The sequence below is a fragment of the Microcebus murinus genome, chromosome 14 (genome assembly GCF_040939455.1).
Source record: "Microcebus murinus isolate Inina chromosome 14, M.murinus_Inina_mat1.0, whole genome shotgun sequence".
Taxonomy (NCBI): domain Eukaryota; kingdom Metazoa; phylum Chordata; class Mammalia; order Primates; family Cheirogaleidae; genus Microcebus; species Microcebus murinus.
The window spans coordinates 74,329,768-74,346,983 of NC_134117.1; the positions used below are offsets into that span (position 1 = coordinate 74,329,768).

Consider the following 17,216-nt stretch of genomic DNA (forward strand, 5'->3'; position numbering starts at 1 on the left):
TTTTTTTTTTGGCCTCTTGTTCTGTCCCCTTTCTGGGAGCGCCGCGGAGGCCCGGGCTGGGGGTCACCCCCACCCTCAGCGCCCGCCGCGGTGCCTGGCGCCCCAGCCCGCACCGTGGGGCCTCCTCTTGTCCCGAGCCGCGACACCGCCGCCACGGGGCAGCATGCGTGGCATCTGGACAACTGTCAGGTCTCAGACCAAAAGTCTGCTTTGTGGGAACCGACACGCTGGAGGAAACCTTGAGAGTCTGAGAGGGGAGGGAGTTGCAGAAGAAGGCCAGGATGTCATTTTGAGGGAGTATGTGACCAGAACTCGTCCCGTTGCTTTTGGGGTTCTATGGGCTCCACGTAGGAATCTTTGGTGGTGGCACCTGATGTTGGGGGATCCGGAGTCACACCCAGACCTGCTCCACAGGCCTCCTTTTACTTTTCTCTTCGGATTCATTATTATTATTTTTTTTTTTTTGAGACAGAGTCTCGCTTTGTTGCCCAGGCTAGAGTGAGTGCCGTGGCGTCAGCCTAGCTCACAGCAACCTCAAACTCCTGGGCCCAAGTGATCCTCCTGCCTCAGCCTCCCGGGTAGCTGTGACTACAGGCATGCACCACCATGCCCGGCTAATTTTTTTATATATGTATCAGTTGGCCAATTAATTTCTTTCTATTTATAGTAGAGACGGGGTCTCGCTCTTGCTCAGGCTGGTTTTGAACTCCTGACCTTGAGCAATCCGCCCGCCTCGGCCTCCCAAGAGCTAGGATTACAGGCGTGAGCCACAGCGCCCGGCCTGGATTCATTATTTTTAAAAAGTGTCTCTTATCTCTATTAGTGCATTTTCTTTTCTCTCTCTCTTCAAGCAGATGATGGCAGTCCAAGTATTAAGGTGACATGTGTTGCCCGTGCCCCCCTGTGTTCTTATTCATTTACCTCTCATGTGGTTCCAGCGTATTGTGGGGGCACCAAAGTTAAGGTCGGGTACATCGCCCTCTCCCCGCCTCCCCCCTCGGGTCAGAGCTTCAAGTGCGCCCATCCCCCAGTGGGTGCGCACCCACCCCATTCCTAATGGATGTGTATGCCCATCCCCTCCCCACGCCCACCCGACACCCACCCGATGAAGGTGATTCCTCTGTGTCCACTTAGGTGTCCATCGGTTCGTACCAATTTGCTGGTGAGCGCGAGCACGTGGTGCTCGTGTGTCCATTCTTGGGATACTTGGCTTACTGGAACGGGTTCCAGCTCTGGCCAGGAGAACCACGAGAGGTGCCCTCTCACCGCTGTTCCTCACAGCCGAATAGCACTCCGTGGTGTCCACACGCCACATTTTATTTACGCACTCGTGGGTCGATGGGCACTCGGGTCGCTTCCAGGTCTTTGCGATTGTGACTTGTGCCCTGACTCTAACCCTAACCCTTACCCAGCCCGTCTCCTCCTCGGCCCCTGCCTGACTGACTCCTTCCCGCCCGGCCTGTCACCTGTCACCGTCCTCGGCCCCTGCCTGACGGGGCTCCTCCGTCGCCTGGGCCTTCCAAGGGCTTGGTGTGGACGCTGGTTCCAGGACGCCCTCCCAGGAACCCGGTAGCAGGGCGGCCGCAGCGTCTCGCGCAACCCAACCGTCCGCCTGCCGCCCTCGCTAAGCGGCCTTCGGGGGACGTGCTCCCGCTGTGCCGCGGGGGCCCAGCCTGGTGTCTTCTCTGAGGCCCCGCAAGGGGAGAGCCGCGGAGGTGGGGACCGCCTCCTCATGGGGACGTACACCCAGCTCTCCACGTCGGATTCCGGGGCTCTCTGTCCTGCCCGAAGGCCCAGCTGGCCTGCGGGTCCTTAGAGTGGCAAAAACATCCGAAAACTGAGATTGAGGGTCCGGTGGGTGTCTGCACTTTTGCAGGGAGGCCCGGGGGCTGGCTGGACAACGCGGTCTGCTGGGCGGGGGGGTTTGGAGGAGCAACTGATGTCCTTTGCACTTTGGGTAGCAAGTGTCTGAGGTGTCTCTGATCCCTGCACCATGTCGGGGGGGAGGGGGGCAGGAGGAGGAGGAGGAGGAGGAGGAGGAAGAGGAGGAGGAAGGGGGGGGCCGTGACCTGCAGTCGTGTTCCCGGGGTGGCACGGCATGTGGCTTCTTCCACGGGATGCTTGGCCTGGGCTCCCTGCACCTGGGCCTTTGGAGGACTGGCCCTGTGCTTGCCAACACTTCCTGCAGGGACCCAGAGCTGGGAGGTTGCATCTCTCAGCCCTGGGTCGGGCAGAGTCCCAGCGGGCCATGCCCACAACCTCTCTCAGCACGGGTCCCCCAGAAGGCTCCTTTGGGACCAGGATTCTCTTGCGGGTGACTCTTTAAGGTCTGGCCCCTGGATGGAGGGGCACCAGGACTAGAGGTGCAGGAAGGGGAAGGGGGTGGCCATGCGAGGGGACACTTTCAGGCCAAGTCCCAGCTTCAGCCTGATCCTCCTGGGAGCCCCGGGGTGGACATCACACCTCCTGGTTGTCCCGCTCTGAGACAAGGAGCCGGGCTTCGCATTCCCACAGCAGCCAGTCGTGGGCTGAGGACACCTGGGGCGTTGGGAACTCCCTGGCTTCTCCTTGGTTTAACATCTGGAGCTGCTTGGGAATCGTGCCGCCACACACACCCGAGTGCAGGTGTCTTCTGCACAGACTGCGGGCCTCGCTCTTCTGAATGCCGCTAGCTCGCCACCCACCCACGGGTGAACCTGGTCAGGGTGCTTTCTCTCAGGGGCAGACTCTGATCCGGGCGGGCTACCGGTGTCTCTGTTTGCTCCTTTCTTTCTTCCATTTCGGGAAAGGCTTCCTTACTGGGTGTGGAAATCTCCTATGCCTTTCCTCGCCTATTCTGTCAGCTTTCAAATTCTCTTTCAGGCTGGGCGCGGTGGCTCAAGCCTGTAATCCTAGCTCTCTGGGAGGCCGGGGCGGGCGGATTGCTCGAGGTCAGGAGTTCGAAACCAGCCTGAGCAAGAGCCAGACCCGGTCTCTACTGTAAATAGAAAGAAATTAATTGGCCAACTAATATATATAGGAAAATGAGCCAGGCATGGTGGCGCATGCCTGTAGTCCCAGCTACTTGGGAGGCTGAGGCAGAAGGATTGCTTGAGCCCAGGAGTTTGAGGTTGCTGTGAGCTAGGCTAACGCCACGGCACTCACTCTAGCCTAGGCAACAAAGCGAGACTCTGTCTCAAAAAAAAAAAAAAATTCTCTTTCAGTTGCCACCCTCACAGATGGATTAGGAAACTCTTTCCGGTGCACTCATTAGTGAAATGACCTCAATGAAGCTGGAATCCAATATCTAATCGCCGATTTTTGGCGAGTCCACACGCCAGGGTGGTTGGGGTCCAATGCAGCCCCGGCCAGGCCTAGGCCCCTTGGACTGGGCCACAGGAGGACACAGAGGAGGGTCCCGGCCCCCACGGTAGCGGTGCGGGCAGTTCCCCAAGGGCTTGGGCGTTTTCCAGAGGTAGGAGATGGAGGGGACTGATTTCTTCAGCGCCCCACAGACCAAGCCACCCCACCCCACCCATGGGACACATCCCGAGAGAGAGACACGCCCCATACACTGGCTCCCCTCCCCCATGCGCTGTGCCCCAGCCCTGACCCGGGGGAATAGGCGGCCGCCCACACACAGGGCGGGGGGCACAGCTGAAAGGGGTTGTGGGGGAGGGCGGCCCCTGGCTGGGGTCAAAGGGCGAGCGCCCCGCGCGTGCGCAGTCCTTGGCGGCGGCGGCGCTGGGGGTGGGGGGCGGGGAGGTGAAGGAGGCCAGGCGAGGAGAGGAGGGGGGCTGGAAGGGCTCCACCTTGGCGAGTCCAGCCGTGGAGGCGCATCTTGTGTGAGTGTGAGTGAGTGAGTGAGTGAGTGTGAGTGTGTGTGTGTGGGTGCGTGTGTGGTGTCTGTGTGTCTGTGTGTCTGTGTGTGTAGAGAGACAGCCCCCCACCCCGGCCCGCCCCTCCCTGCCCGCCCCGCCCCGCCCGTCACCCCCGTCCCTCGGAGCCCGCCGGACCCGGCCGGCAAACTCAACAGGCCCGGCCCCCGCGGGGCCTGGGGCGGGAGGAGGCGGCGGGGAAGCGCAGAGAGGCTCGGCTTCTTGAGCGGGGCAGGGGCGCCCTCCGCCGTCCACGGCCACACCACCCCGAACGCGCCCCATCTCGTCTGATCTCGGAAGCTAAGCAGGGTCGGGCCTGGGAATACCGGGTGCCGTAGGCTTCTTCTTTTTTTTTTTTGGCCTCTTGTTCTGTCCCCTTTCTGGGAGCGCCGCGGAGGCCCGGGCTGGGGGTCACCCCCACCCTCAGCGCCCGCCGCGGTGCCTGGCGCCCCAGCCCGCACCGTGGGGCCTCCTCTTGTCCCGAGCCGCGACACCGCCGCCACGGGGCAGCATGCGTGGCATCTGGACAACTGTCAGGTCTCAGACCAAAAGTCTGCTTTGTGGGAACCGACACGCTGGAGGAAACCTTGAGAGTCTGAGAGGGGAGGGAGTTGCAGAAGAAGGCCAGGATGTCATTTTGAGGGAGTATGTGACCAGAACTCGTCCCGTTGCTTTTGGGGTTCTATGGGCTCCACGTAGGAATCTTTGGTGGTGGCACCTGATGTTGGGGGATCCGGAGTCACACCCAGACCTGCTCCACAGGCCTCCTTTTACTTTTCTCTTCGGATTCATTATTATTATTTTTTTTTTTTTGAGACAGAGTCTCGCTTTGTTGCCCAGGCTAGAGTGAGTGCCGTGGCGTCAGCCTAGCTCACAGCAACCTCAAACTCCTGGGCCCAAGTGATCCTCCTGCCTCAGCCTCCCGGGTAGCTGGGACTACAGGCATGCACCACCATGCCCGGCTAATTTTTTTATATATGTATCAGTTGGCCAATTAATTTCTTTCTATTTATAGTAGAGACGGGGTCTCGCTCTTGCTCAGGCTGGTTTTGAACTCCTGACCTTGAGCAATCCGCCCGCCTCGGCCTCCCAAGAGCTAGGATTACAGGCGTGAGCCACAGCGCCCGGCCTGGATTCATTATTTTTAAAAAGTGTCTCTTATCTCTATTAGTGCATTTTCTTTTCTCTCTCTCTTCAAGCAGATGATGGCAGTCCAAGTATTAAGGTGACATGTGTTGCCCGTGCCCCCCTGTGTTCTTATTCATTTACCTCTCATGTGGTTCCAGCGTATTGTGGGGGCACCAAAGTTAAGGTCGGGTACATCGCCCTCTCCCCGCCTCCCCCCTCGGGTCAGAGCTTCAAGTGCGCCCATCCCCCAGTGGGTGCGCACCCACCCCATTCCTAATGGATGTGTATGCCCATCCCCTCCCCACGCCCACCCGACACCCACCCGATGAAGGTGATTCCTCTGTGTCCACTTAGGTGTCCATCGGTTCGTACCAATTTGCTGGTGAGCGCGAGCACGTGGTGCTCGTGTGTCCATTCTTGGGATACTTGGCTTACTGGAACGGGTTCCAGCTCTGGCCAGGAGAACCACGAGAGGTGCCCTCTCACCGCTGTTCCTCACAGCCGAATAGCACTCCGTGGTGTCCACACGCCACATTTTATTTACGCACTCGTGGGTCGATGGGCACTCGGGTCGCTTCCCGGTCTTTGCGATTGTGACTTGTGCCCTGACTCTAACCCTAACCCTTACCCAGCCCGTCTCCTCCTCGGCCCCTGCCTGACTGACTCCTTCCCGCCCGGCCTGTCACCTGTCACCGTCCTCGGCCCCTGCCTGACGGGGCTCCTCCGTCGCCTGGGCCTTCCAAGGGCTTGGTGTGGACGCTGGTTCCAGGACGCCCTCCCAGGAACCCGGTAGCAGGGCGGCCGCAGCGTCTCGCGCAACCCAACCGTCCGCCTGCCGCCCTCGCTAAGCGGCCTTCGGGGGACGTGCTCCCGCTGTGCCGCGGGGGCCCAGCCTGGTGATTTCTCTGAGGCCCCGCAAGGGGAGAGCCGCGGAGGTGGGGACCGCCTCCTCATGGGGACGTACACCCAGCTCTCCACGTCGGATTCCGGGGCTCTCTGTCCTGCCCGAAGGCCCAGCTGGCCTGCGGGTCCTTAGAGTGGCAAAAACATCCGAAAACTGAGATTGAGGGTCCGGTGGGTGTCTGCACTTTTGCAGGGAGGCCCGGGGGCTGGCTGGACAACGCGGTCTGCTGGGCGGGGGGGTTTGGAGGAGCAACTGATGTCCTTTGCACTTTGGGTAGCAAGTGTCTGAGGTGTCTCTGATCCCTGCACCATGTCGGGGGGGAGGGGGGCAGGAGGAGGAGGAGGAGGAGGAGGAGGAAGAGGAGGAGGAAGGGGGGGCCGTGACCTGCAGTCGTGTTCCCGGGGTGGCACGGCATGTGGCTTCTTCCACGGGATGCTTGGCCTGGGCTCCCTGCACCTGGGCCTTTGGAGGACTGGCCCTGTGCTTGCCAACACTTCCTGCAGGGACCCAGAGCTGGGAGGTTGCATCTCTCAGCCCTGGGTCGGGCAGAGTCCCAGCGGGCCATGCCCACAACCTCTCTCAGCACGGGTCCCCCAGAAGGCTCCTTTGGGACCAGGATTCTCTTGCGGGTGACTCTTTAAGGTCTGGCCCCTGGATGGAGGGGCACCAGGACTAGAGGTGCAGGAAGGGGAAGGGGGTGGCCATGCGAGGGGACACTTTCAGGCCAAGTCCCAGCTTCAGCCTGATCCTCCTGGGAGCCCCGGGGTGGACATCACACCTCCTGGTTGTCCCGCTCTGAGACAAGGAGCCGGGCTTCGCATTCCCACAGCAGCCAGTCGTGGGCTGAGGACACCTGGGGCGTTGGGAACTCCCTGGCTTCTCCTTGGTTTAACGTCTAGAGCTGCTTGTGAATCGCGCCGCCACACACACCCGAGCGCAGGTGTCTTCCGCACAGACTGCGGGCCTCGCTCTTCTGAACGCCGCTAGCTCGCCACCCACCCACGGGTGAACCTGGTCAGGGTGCTTTCTCTAAGGGGCAGACTCTTTTCCGGGCGGGCTACCGGTGTCTCTGTTTGCTCGTTTCTTTCTTCCATTTCGGGAAAGTCTTCCTTGCTGGGTGTGGAAATCTCCTATGCCTTCCCTCGCCTATTCTGTCAGCTTTCAAATTCTCTTTCAGTTGCCACCCTCACAGATGGATTAGGAAACTCTTTCCGGTGCACTCATTAGTGAAATGACCTCCAGGAAGCTGGAATCCAATATCTAATGGCCGATTTTTAGCGAGTCCACACGCCAGGGTGGTCGGGGTCCAATGCAGCCCCGGCCAGGCCCAGGCCCCTTGGACTGGGCCACAGGAGGACACGGAGGAGGGTCCCGGCCCCCACGAAGCGGTGCCGGCAGTTCTCCACGGGCTTGGGCGTTTTCCAGAGGTAGGAGATGGAGGGGACTGATTTCTTCAGCGCCCCCCAAACCACGCCACCCCACCCCACCCATGGGACACATCCCCAGAGAGAGACGCCCCATACACTGGCTGTGCCCCAGCCCTGGCCCGGGGGAATAGGCGGCAGCCCACCCACAGGGCGAGGGGGGGGGGCGCAGCTGAAAGGGGTTGTGGGGGAGGGCGGCCCCTGGCTGGGGTCAAAGGGCGAGCGTCCCGCGCGTGCGCAGTCAGCGGCAGGCAGCGACGCGCTGGGGGTGGGCAGCGGGTAGGTGAAGGAGGCCGGGCGAGGAGACGAGGGGGGCTGGGAGGGCTCCACCTTGGCGAGTCCAGCCGTGGAGGCGCATCTTGTGTGAGTGTGAGTGAGTGTGAGTGTGTGTGTGTGTGTATACAGAGACAGCCCCCCGCCCCGCCCCGCCCATCACCCCGTCCCTGGGAGCCCGCGGGACCCGGCCGGAGAACTCAACCGGCCCGGCCCGGCGCGGGGCCTGGGGCGGGAGGCGGCGGCGGGGAAGCCCAGAGAGGCTCGGCTTCTTGAGCGGGGCAGGGGCGCCCTCCGCCGCCGTCTAGGGCCACACCACCCTGAACGCCCCCGATCTCGTCTGGTCTCGGAAGCTAAGCAGGGTCGGGCCTGGTTAGTACTTGGATGGGAGACCGCCTGGGAATACCGGGTGCCACAGGCTGCTGCTTTTTTTTTTTTTTTTTTTTTTTTGCCTCTTGTTGTGTCCCCTTTCTGGGAGCGCGGCGGCGGCCCGGGGTGGGGGTCACCCCCACCCTCAGCGCCCGCCCGCGGTGCCTGGCGCCCCAGCCCGCACCGTGGGGCCTCCTCTTGTCCCAAGCCGCGACACCGCCGCCACGCGGCAGCATGCGTGGCATCTGGACTGTCAGGTCTCAGACCAAAGGTCTGCTCTGTGGGAACCGACACGCTGGAGGAAACCTTGAGAGTCTGAGAGGGGAGGGAGTTCCAGAAGAAGGCCAGGATGTCATTTGGAGGGAGTATGTGACCAGAACTCGTCCCGTTGCTTTTGGGGTTCTATGGGCTACACGCAGGAATCTTTGGTGGTGGCACCTGATGTTGGGGGATCCGGAGTCACACCCAGACCTGCTCCACAGGCCTCCTTTTACTTTTCTCTTCGGATTCATTATTTTTAAAAAGTGTCTCTTACCTCTATGATTGCATTTTCTTTTCTCTCTCTCTTCAAGCAGATGATGGGAGTACAAGTATTCAGGTGACATGTGTTGCCCGTGCCCCCCTCCCCCCTGTGTTCTTTTTTTTTTTTTTTTTTGAGACAGAGTCTCGTTTTGCTGCCCAGGCTAGAGTGAGTGCCATGGCGTCAGCCTAGCTCACAGCAACCTCAATCTCCGGGCTCAAGCAATCCTGCTGCCTCAGCCTCCCGAGTAGTTGGGACTACAGGCATGCACCACCACGCCCGGCTGTGTTTTTCTATATATATTAGTTGGCCAATTAATTTCTTTCTATTTTTAGTAGAGACGGGGTCTCGCTCTTGCTCAGGCTGGTTTCGAACTCCTGACCTGGAGCAATCCGCCCGCCTCGGCCTCCCAGAGAGCTAGGATTACAGGCGTGAGCCACCGCGCCCGCCCCCCCCCTGTGTTCTTATTGATATACCTCTCATGTTGTTCCAGCGTATTGTGGGGGTACCAATGTTAAGGTCGGGTGCCTTGCCCTCTCCAAGCCTCCCCCCTCGGGTCAGAGCTTCAAGTGCGCCCATCCCCCAGTCGGTGCGCACCCACCCCATGCCTAATGGATGTGTATGCCCCTCCCCTCCCCCCACACGCCCGACACCCACCCGATGAAGGTGATTCCTCTCTGTCCACTTAGGCGTCCATCCGTTCGTACCAATTTGCTGGTGAGCGCGCTCACGTGGTGCTCGTGTGTCCATTCTTGGGATACCTGGCCTACTGGAACGGGTTCCAGCTCTGGCCAGGAGAACACGAGAGGCGCCCTCTCACCGCTGCTCCTCACAGCCGAATGGCACTCCGTGGTGTCCACGCGCCACATTTTATTCATGCACTCCTGGATGGATGGGCACTCGGGTCGCTTCCACGTCTTTGCGATTGTGAATTGTGCCCTAACTGTCACCCTAACCCTTACCCAGCCCGTCTCCACTGCCCCTGCCTGACGCACTCCTCCCCGGCCAGGCCCGTCACTGTCCTGGGCCCCCGCCTGACCGGCTCCTCCCCGCCCGGCCTCTCACCGTCCTCGGCCCCTGCCTGACCGGCTCCTCCGTCGCCTGGGCCTTCCAAGGGCTTGGTGTGGACGCTGCTTCCAGGAAGCCCTCCAGAAACCCGGCAGCAGGGTGGCCGCAGCAGTCTCCAGCAGCCGTCCCTAAGTCGCGTGAGTGCGGGGGACGTGCCCCCGCTGTGCCGCGGGGGCCCAGCCTGGTGTCTTCCCTGAGGCCCTGCGGCTGGCTGCCGGCTGGGCTGCCCCTCCCCGCAAGGGGAGAGCCGCGGAGGTGGGGACCGCCTCCTGATGGGGACGTACACGCAGCTCTCCACGTCGGATTCCGGGGCTCTCTGTCCTGCCCGAAGGCCCAGCTGGCCTGCGGGTCCTTAGAGTGGCAAAAACATCCGAAAACTGAGATTGAGGGTCCGGTGGGTGTCTGCACTTTTGTGCTGGGCACCCCAGGGAGGCCCGGGGGCTGGCTGGACAACGTGGTCTGCTGGGCGGGGGGGTTGGAGGAGCAACTGATGCCCTTTGCACTTCGGGTAGCAAGAGTCTGAGCAAGAGTCTCTGAGCCCTGTGCCCTGTGGGGGGGGGCGGGGGGGAGGAGGAGGAGGAGGAGGAGGAGGAGGAGGTGGGAAGGGCCGGGGCCTGCAGTCCTGTTCCCGGGGTGGCACGGCAAGTGGCCTCTTCCACAGGCTGCTTGGCCTGGGCTCCCTGCACCTGGGCCTTTGGAGGACCGGCCCTGTGCTTGCCAACACTTCCTGCAGGGACCCAGAGCTGGGAGGTGGCATCTCTCAGCCCTGGGTCGGGCAGAGCCCCAGCGGGCCATGCCCACAACCTCTCTCAGCACCGGTCCCCCAGAAGGCTCCTTTGGGACCAGGATTCTCTTGCGGTGACTCTTTAAGGTCTGGCCCCTGGATGGAGGGGCACCAGGAGTAGAGGAGCAGGAAGGGGAAGGGGGTGGCCATGCGAGGGGACACTTTGAGGCCGAGTCCCAGCTTCAGCCTGATCCTCCTGGGAACCCCGCTCTGAGACAAGGAGCCGGGCTTCGCATTCCCACAGCAGCCAGTCGTGGGCTGAGGACACCTGGGGCGTTGGGAACTCCCTGGCTTCTCCTTGGTTTAACGTCTAGAGCTGCTTGTGAATCGCGCCGCCACACACACCCGAGCGCAGGTGTCTTCCGCACAGACTGCGGGCCTCGCTCTTCTGAACGCCGCTAGCTCGCCACCCACCCACGGGTGAACCTGGTCAGGGTGCTTTCTCTAAGGGGCAGACTCTTTTCCGGGCGGGCTACCGGTGTCTCTGTTTGCTCGTTTCTTTCTTCCATTTCGGGAAAGTCTTCCTTGCTGGGTGTGGAAATCTCCTATGCCTTCCCTCGCCTATTCTGTCAGCTTTCAAATTCTCTTTCAGTTGCCACCCTCACAGATGGATTAGGAAACTCTTTCCGGTGCACTCATTAGTGAAATGACCTCCAGGAAGCTGGAATCCAATATCTAATGGCCGATTTTTAGCGAGTCCACACGCCAGGGTGGTCGGGGTCCAATGCAGCCCCGGCCAGGCCCAGGCCCCTTGGACTGGGCCACAGGAGGACACGGAGGAGGGTCCCGGCCCCCACGAAGCGGTGCCGGCAGTTCTCCACGGGCTTGGGCGTTTTCCAGAGGTAGGAGATGGAGGGGACTGATTTCTTCAGCGCCCCCCAAACCACGCCACCCCACCCCACCCATGGGACACATCCCCAGAGAGAGACGCCCCATACACTGGCTGTGCCCCAGCCCTGGCCCGGGGGAATAGGCGGCAGCCCACCCACAGGGCGAGGGGGGGGGGCGCAGCTGAAAGGGGTTGTGGGGGAGGGCGGCCCCTGGCTGGGGTCAAAGGGCGAGCGTCCCGCGCGTGCGCAGTCAGCGGCAGGCAGCGACGCGCTGGGGGTGGGCAGCGGGTAGGTGAAGGAGGCCGGGCGAGGAGACGAGGGGGGCTGGGAGGGCTCCACCTTGGCGAGTCCAGCCGTGGAGGCGCATCTTGTGTGAGTGTGAGTGAGTGTGAGTGTGTGTGTGTGTGTATACAGAGACAGCCCCCCGCCCCGCCCCGCCCATCACCCCGTCCCTGGGAGCCCGCGGGACCCGGCCGGAGAACTCAACCGGCCCGGCCCGGCGCGGGGCCTGGGGCGGGAGGCGGCGGCGGGGAAGCCCAGAGAGGCTCGGCTTCTTGAGCGGGGCAGGGGCGCCCTCCGCCGCCGTCTAGGGCCACACCACCCTGAACGCCCCCGATCTCGTCTGGTCTCGGAAGCTAAGCAGGGTCGGGCCTGGTTAGTACTTGGATGGGAGACCGCCTGGGAATACCGGGTGCCACAGGCTGCTGCTTTTTTTTTTTTTTTTTTTTTTTTGCCTCTTGTTGTGTCCCCTTTCTGGGAGCGCGGCGGCGGCCCGGGGTGGGGGTCACCCCCACCCTCAGCGCCCGCCCGCGGTGCCTGGCGCCCCAGCCCGCACCGTGGGGCCTCCTCTTGTCCCAAGCCGCGACACCGCCGCCACGCGGCAGCATGCGTGGCATCTGGACTGTCAGGTCTCAGACCAAAGGTCTGCTCTGTGGGAACCGACACGCTGGAGGAAACCTTGAGAGTCTGAGAGGGGAGGGAGTTCCAGAAGAAGGCCAGGATGTCATTTGGAGGGAGTATGTGACCAGAACTCGTCCCGTTGCTTTTGGGGTTCTATGGGCTACACGCAGGAATCTTTGGTGGTGGCACCTGATGTTGGGGGATCCGGAGTCACACCCAGACCTGCTCCACAGGCCTCCTTTTACTTTTCTCTTCGGATTCATTATTTTTAAAAAGTGTCTCTTACCTCTAGGATTGCATTTTCTTTTCTCTCTCTCTTCAAGCAGATGATGGGAGTACAAGTATTCAGGTGACATGTGTTGCCCGTGCCCCCCTCCCCCCTGTGTTCTTTTTTTTTTTTTTTTTTGAGACAGAGTCTCGTTTTGCTGCCCAGGCTAGAGTGAGTGCCATGGCGTCAGCCTAGCTCACAGCAACCTCAATCTCCGGGCTCAAGCAATCCTGCTGCCTCAGCCTCCCGAGTAGTTGGGACTACAGGCATGCACCACCACGCCCGGCTGTGTTTTTCTATATATATTAGTTGGCCAATTAATTTCTTTCTATTTTTAGTAGAGACGGGGTCTCGCTCTTGCTCAGGCTGGTTTCGAACTCCTGACCTGGAGCAATCCGCCCGCCTCGGCCTCCCAGAGAGCTAGGATTACAGGCGTGAGCCACCGCGCCCGCCCCCCCCCTGTGTTCTTATTGATATACCTCTCATGTTGTTCCAGCGTATTGTGGGGGTACCAATGTTAAGGTCGGGTGCCTTGCCCTCTCCAAGCCTCCCCCCTCGGGTCAGAGCTTCAAGTGCGCCCATCCCCCAGTCGGTGCGCACCCACCCCATGCCTAATGGATGTGTATGCCCCTCCCCTCCCCCCACACGCCCGACACCCACCCGATGAAGGTGATTCCTCTCTGTCCACTTAGGCGTCCATCCGTTCGTACCAATTTGCTGGTGAGCGCGCTCACGTGGTGCTCGTGTGTCCATTCTTGGGATACCTGGCCTACTGGAACGGGTTCCAGCTCTGGCCAGGAGAACACGAGAGGCGCCCTCTCACCGCTGCTCCTCACAGCCGAATGGCACTCCGTGGTGTCCACGCGCCACATTTTATTCATGCACTCCTGGATGGATGGGCACTCGGGTCGCTTCCACGTCTTTGCGATTGTGAATTGTGCCCTAACTGTCACCCTAACCCTTACCCAGCCCGTCTCCACTGCCCCTGCCTGACGCACTCCTCCCCGGCCAGGCCCGTCACTGTCCTGGGCCCCCGCCTGACCGGCTCCTCCCCGCCCGGCCTCTCACCGTCCTCGGCCCCTGCCTGACCGGCTCCTCCGTCGCCTGGGCCTTCCAAGGGCTTGGTGTGGACGCTGCTTCCAGGAAGCCCTCCAGAAACCCGGCAGCAGGGTGGCCGCAGCAGTCTCCAGCAGCCGTCCCTAAGTCGCGTGAGTGCGGGGGACGTGCCCCCGCTGTGCCGCGGGGGCCCAGCCTGGTGTCTTCCCTGAGGCCCTGCGGCTGGCTGCCGGCTGGGCTGCCCCTCCCCGCAAGGGGAGAGCCGCGGAGGTGGGGACCGCCTCCTGATGGGGACGTACACGCAGCTCTCCACGTCGGATTCCGGGGCTCTCTGTCCTGCCCGAAGGCCCAGCTGGCCTGCGGGTCCTTAGAGTGGCAAAAACATCCGAAAACTGAGATTGAGGGTCCGGTGGGTGTCTGCACTTTTGTGCTGGGCACCCCAGGGAGGCCCGGGGGCTGGCTGGACAACGTGGTCTGCTGGGCGGGGGGGTTGGAGGAGCAACTGATGCCCTTTGCACTTCGGGTAGCAAGAGTCTGAGCAAGAGTCTCTGAGCCCTGTGCCCTGTGGGGGGGGGCGGGGGGGAGGAGGAGGAGGAGGAGGAGGAGGAGGAGGTGGGAAGGGCCGGGGCCTGCAGTCCTGTTCCCGGGGTGGCACGGCAAGTGGCCTCTTCCACAGGCTGCTTGGCCTGGGCTCCCTGCACCTGGGCCTTTGGAGGACCGGCCCTGTGCTTGCCAACACTTCCTGCAGGGACCCAGAGCTGGGAGGTGGCATCTCTCAGCCCTGGGTCGGGCAGAGCCCCAGCGGGCCATGCCCACAACCTCTCTCAGCACCGGTCCCCCAGAAGGCTCCTTTGGGACCAGGATTCTCTTGCGGTGACTCTTTAAGGTCTGGCCCCTGGATGGAGGGGCACCAGGAGTAGAGGAGCAGGAAGGGGAAGGGGGTGGCCATGCGAGGGGACACTTTGAGGCCGAGTCCCAGCTTCAGCCTGATCCTCCTGGGAACCCCGCTCTGAGACAAGGAGCCGGGCTTCGCATTCCCACAGCAGCCAGTCGTGGGCTGAGGACACCTGGGGCGTTGGGAACTCCCTGGCTTCTCCTTGGTTTAACGTCTAGAGCTGCTTGTGAATCGCGCCGCCACACACACCCGAGCGCAGGTGTCTTCCGCACAGACTGCGGGCCTCGCTCTTCTGAACGCCGCTAGCTCGCCACCCACCCACGGGTGAACCTGGTCAGGGTGCTTTCTCTAAGGGGCAGACTCTTTTCCGGGCGGGCTACCGGTGTCTCTGTTTGCTCGTTTCTTTCTTCCATTTCGGGAAAGTCTTCCTTGCTGGGTGTGGAAATCTCCTATGCCTTCCCTCGCCTATTCTGTCAGCTTTCAAATTCTCTTTCAGTTGCCACCCTCACAGATGGATTAGGAAACTCTTTCCGGTGCACTCATTAGTGAAATGACCTCCAGGAAGCTGGAATCCAATATCTAATGGCCGATTTTTAGCGAGTCCACACGCCAGGGTGGTCGGGGTCCAATGCAGCCCCGGCCAGGCCCAGGCCCCTTGGACTGGGCCACAGGAGGACACGGAGGAGGGTCCCGGCCCCCACGAAGCGGTGCCGGCAGTTCTCCACGGGCTTGGGCGTTTTCCAGAGGTAGGAGATGGAGGGGACTGATTTCTTCAGCGCCCCCCAAACCACGCCACCCCACCCCACCCATGGGACACATCCCCAGAGAGAGACGCCCCATACACTGGCTGTGCCCCAGCCCTGGCCCGGGGGAATAGGCGGCAGCCCACCCACAGGGCGAGGGGGGGGGGCGCAGCTGAAAGGGGTTGTGGGGGAGGGCGGCCCCTGGCTGGGGTCAAAGGGCGAGCGTCCCGCGCGTGCGCAGTCAGCGGCAGGCAGCGACGCGCTGGGGGTGGGCAGCGGGTAGGTGAAGGAGGCCGGGCGAGGAGACGAGGGGGGCTGGGAGGGCTCCACCTTGGCGAGTCCAGCCGTGGAGGCGCATCTTGTGTGAGTGTGAGTGAGTGTGAGTGTGTGTGTGTGTGTATACAGAGACAGCCCCCCGCCCCGCCCCGCCCATCACCCCGTCCCTGGGAGCCCGCGGGACCCGGCCGGAGAACTCAACCGGCCCGGCCCGGCGCGGGGCCTGGGGCGGGAGGCGGCGGCGGGGAAGCCCAGAGAGGCTCGGCTTCTTGAGCGGGGCAGGGGCGCCCTCCGCCGCCGTCTAGGGCCACACCACCCTGAACGCCCCCGATCTCGTCTGGTCTCGGAAGCTAAGCAGGGTCGGGCCTGGTTAGTACTTGGATGGGAGACCGCCTGGGAATACCGGGTGCCACAGGCTGCTGCTTTTTTTTTTTTTTTTTTTTTTTTGCCTCTTGTTGTGTCCCCTTTCTGGGAGCGCGGCGGCGGCCCGGGGTGGGGGTCACCCCCACCCTCAGCGCCCGCCCGCGGTGCCTGGCGCCCCAGCCCGCACCGTGGGGCCTCCTCTTGTCCCAAGCCGCGACACCGCCGCCACGCGGCAGCATGCGTGGCATCTGGACTGTCAGGTCTCAGACCAAAGGTCTGCTCTGTGGGAACCGACACGCTGGAGGAAACCTTGAGAGTCTGAGAGGGGAGGGAGTTCCAGAAGAAGGCCAGGATGTCATTTGGAGGGAGTATGTGACCAGAACTCGTCCCGTTGCTTTTGGGGTTCTATGGGCTACACGCAGGAATCTTTGGTGGTGGCACCTGATGTTGGGGGATCCGGAGTCACACCCAGACCTGCTCCACAGGCCTCCTTTTACTTTTCTCTTCGGATTCATTATTTTTAAAAAGTGTCTCTTACCTCTAGGATTGCATTTTCTTTTCTCTCTCTCTTCAAGCAGATGATGGGAGTACAAGTATTCAGGTGACATGTGTTGCCCGTGCCCCCCTCCCCCCTGTGTTCTTTTTTTTTTTTTTTTTTGAGACAGAGTCTCGTTTTGCTGCCCAGGCTAGAGTGAGTGCCATGGCGTCAGCCTAGCTCACAGCAACCTCAATCTCCGGGCTCAAGCAATCCTGCTGCCTCAGCCTCCCGAGTAGTTGGGACTACAGGCATGCACCACCACGCCCGGCTGTGTTTTTCTATATATATTAGTTGGCCAATTAATTTCTTTCTATTTTTAGTAGAGACGGGGTCTCGCTCTTGCTCAGGCTGGTTTCGAACTCCTGACCTGGAGCAATCCGCCCGCCTCGGCCTCCCAGAGAGCTAGGATTACAGGCGTGAGCCACCGCGCCCGCCCCCCCCCTGTGTTCTTATTGATATACCTCTCATGTTGTTCCAGCGTATTGTGGGGGTACCAATGTTAAGGTCGGGTGCCTTGCCCTCTCCAAGCCTCCCCCCTCGGGTCAGAGCTTCAAGTGCGCCCATCCCCCAGTCGGTGCGCACCCACCCCATGCCTAATGGATGTGTATGCCCCTCCCCTCCCCCCACACGCCCGACACCCACCCGATGAAGGTGATTCCTCTCTGTCCACTTAGGCGTCCATCCGTTCGTACCAATTTGCTGGTGAGCGCGCTCACGTGGTGCTCGTGTGTCCATTCTTGGGATACCTGGCCTACTGGAACGGGTTCCAGCTCTGGCCAGGAGAACACGAGAGGCGCCCTCTCACCGCTGCTCCTCACAGCCGAATGGCACTCCGTGGTGTCCACGCGCCACATTTTATTCATGCACTCCTGGATGGATGGGCACTCGGGTCGCTTCCACGTCTTTGCGATTGTGAATTGTGCCCTAACTGTCACCCTAACCCTTACCCAGCCCGTCTCCACTGCCCCTGCCTGACGCACTCCTCCCCGGCCAGGCCCGTCACTGTCCTGGGCCCCCGCC

The 17,216-nt window shown here is 61.7% G+C and overlaps 3 non-coding genes across 3 annotated transcripts; all 3 read left to right on the top strand.

The window, feature by feature from the left end:
- The first annotated feature begins 7,888 nt into the window (after positions 1 to 7,888).
- LOC142875791 (5S ribosomal RNA) lies at positions 7,889 to 8,007 on the top strand. The gene has a single exon (XR_012923077.1). It is a non-coding gene; the product is annotated as a 5S ribosomal RNA (ribosomal RNA).
- A 3,734-nt stretch (positions 8,008 to 11,741) lies between these two features.
- On the top strand, positions 11,742 to 11,860 carry LOC142875846 (5S ribosomal RNA). The gene has a single exon (XR_012923126.1). It is a non-coding gene; the product is annotated as a 5S ribosomal RNA (ribosomal RNA).
- A 3,734-nt stretch (positions 11,861 to 15,594) lies between these two features.
- On the top strand, positions 15,595 to 15,713 carry LOC142875857 (5S ribosomal RNA). The gene has a single exon (XR_012923137.1). It is a non-coding gene; the product is annotated as a 5S ribosomal RNA (ribosomal RNA).
- The last annotated feature ends 1,503 nt before the right edge of the window (positions 15,714 to 17,216 follow it).